Raw genomic sequence first — 2,654 nt, forward strand, 5'->3', positions numbered from 1 at the left:
ATGGCCTCCTTGATCATTCTCTCCCGTGTCCAAGCAGGGAAAAGAGTCTTCCTGCTCTCGAGGAGATCGTGGGCTTCTTTCTTCTTGCATTCGGCTTCTTCAGCTTCTCGCTCCACACGAATATTGTCGTCTTCCACATTGCGACTGTTTTTGCGTTTAAGCAAGTCAGCAATGGTTTCCTTGTCATCTTCATCTTCTTCCTCAGCTATATTCTTTCCTTTGTCCTTCACACCCGAACCCGAAGCTTGACCAGTCGGAGGTAGTTCGGTTGTGTGAGCAGCTGTTGAGGAAGGAGGTGGTTTCAATCTGGACTTCTTCCCTTCTCCCCCTTGTTTCGGATTGGACACGAAACTAGGTAAGCCTTCGATTTTGCTAAGAAGGTCCATGGCAGGAGTAAGTTTTTCAGCAAGGGTTCGCCTTACCGAATGATTGAGAATGGGATCATGTGCTTCCAGGATGTTAGATAAGGCAGCATGGACATCCGAAACACATGTCTTTATAACCTCCCGTTCGGATCGAAGAGCTTCAAGCTGTTGCTGATAGTTTGAAAGATGAGTGCTCTTGACCTTGAGGGCGGTGGTTTTGCTTGCTAAAACGTCCATTAATGAGTTTTCAGCTGCGAGATCCTCTTGAAGCTTAGCGAGGCGCTCATCAATGGAGGCACGAAGAGCCGAGTTGTCATCGCTAATGGATTGGCGAAGGGTAGCGAATGACTGTAACTCCGTTGAGACGAACGTGGCCAATTCCTGAACGATTGGTTCCAACGTTGTCTTGGTAGAATCATCACTCTCCTGTAAGGACTTCAACAGGGAAGAGGCATCTGAGAATAGTTTATCGACTTTTGCGGTTGCAGCCTCACAGGCTTTTGTGGAGGCGTCAATGGCGGCTGTGGCTGAAGCAACAGAATCATGCTGAGCCCTGGAGAAGGCGTCAACAATCTTCTGAAGAGCGGCTTCAGAGAGAGAGGACTGAGTGTTGGTGGATGACGCAAGAAGTAAGTCAACCTTCTCGTTTAGCTCCTTTAGATGCTTCTTTGTTACTAGAGCATCGTCCTCATCATCACTTGGAACCTGAAACGGACTAAAGTAGACCGAATCGAAGGTCATGTTTTCATCGCCAAGAAATGGGTTATCTCCATCAGAGGCATGATCTGGAGATGGTGGGGGTGGTGAAGCTGGGGGTGATGTGGTTTTGGTAGGTTCAGGTTGAGTGGTTGGGGGGGGGGGGGGGGGGTTCGGGTGGTGGTTGAGTATGGGTAGGTTCGGTTGTATGCTGGGTTTCGGTTTGAGGTGGTTCGGTTACAGGTGGTGTTTCGGTTGCACTGGTATGAACCCCCGTATCAGATACGTTGGTTGTAACCTTGGCAGTTGTGGTAGTGGTATCTGTGAAAATGGGTGGTGGTATAGGGAAAGAGGTTTTAGGTATGGTGGTTGCGAGGTTTATGGTGGGAATGGAAGTAGGGATTGTTTGAGGAGGTGAAGGAACTGGTGAGACATGAATTTCCATATCTGGGGTAGGTGATCGGGGTGGGGTGTTGCCTCTGGGAGGTGTTTCGCCTCTTTGAGAGCCGTCCGAACCCGAACTCTCGTTTTCTGAGTCACTCGAAGAGGAAGCGATTATAAGCTTTCGCTTCGGTTGAGTCTTCCTTCTCTTCGGTTGCGGGGACTATGCCGGTTTTGTTTGTTTCCTCTTCCTGGGAGAAGGACCTTTAGGAGCCTTGGTCACTTGCTTCCCTTTTTCCGCCTTTTTGCCCCTGTTGACAGGTTTGTCAGCGTCATTGATTGACTTGAGCATTTCCTGTGTTAGAACCCTAGGACCAGACGCCTTGAATTCCTTTATCGTCCGGATGATCCTGCTGTCGGACGGAACATCGCCGTACATTGTCTCCGGAATAGAGCCAATGAACGAGAACTTGGATGCATCAGAGACGATGATCTTCGTGGTATGAAAGTACCGATCGAAGACATCGATGCACCTGCAGCAGTGGGAATATCGAATTTGTCCATCGCCCATTTTGTTATGATTGTCCAGAACCGGGCATACGACACCTCAGAGTATCGTGAAGAGGAGGAAAGGCTCTGGATGAGTTGTTGCCAGAGAACCAACCCATAGTCCAGATTTACACCGTTGTAAACGCCATACATAATTGACAGGAACAGTCGACTTGAACCATCGGATCCTGAGCTCCGTTCAGATAAGCCCTTGAAGAGGACTGTAAACATGCCGTTCCATTGTGGCGGCAAGCATGATTTCTTGAACTTCGCGACTGAGGGGAGCGCCTCCGTATATCCCATGTTATAGAACATGTTGTATAGATGCCCAATAGGAATCGTCTCCGGATTAATTCTCGATGGGTCAGCAGCCAACCCTAGCAGTGTACTAAAGCGTTGTCGAGAAATGGAGGTCTTGTGATCAGCAACCTCAAAGAACACCCGCTCGACTGCTTTGTCGTAATGAGCAGTCGCATACACCTGCGAAAGAATCTCCATGGGCACAGATTCAACCCTAGTAAGTGCAGGAGCGATCTGGGAGTATTTCAAGCATTCGATGATCGGCGTCATATAAGAATCATACAACGAAGGAGTGAGGTCGATCACCAAGCATTGTTGTGGACGTATGGGAAGGATGTGTGAGGTAGCATGGACTGAGGATGA

Source organism: Lactuca sativa, chromosome 4 (assembly GCF_002870075.4).
Source record: "Lactuca sativa cultivar Salinas chromosome 4, Lsat_Salinas_v11, whole genome shotgun sequence".
NCBI classification, from domain to species: Eukaryota; Viridiplantae; Streptophyta; class Magnoliopsida; order Asterales; family Asteraceae; genus Lactuca; species Lactuca sativa.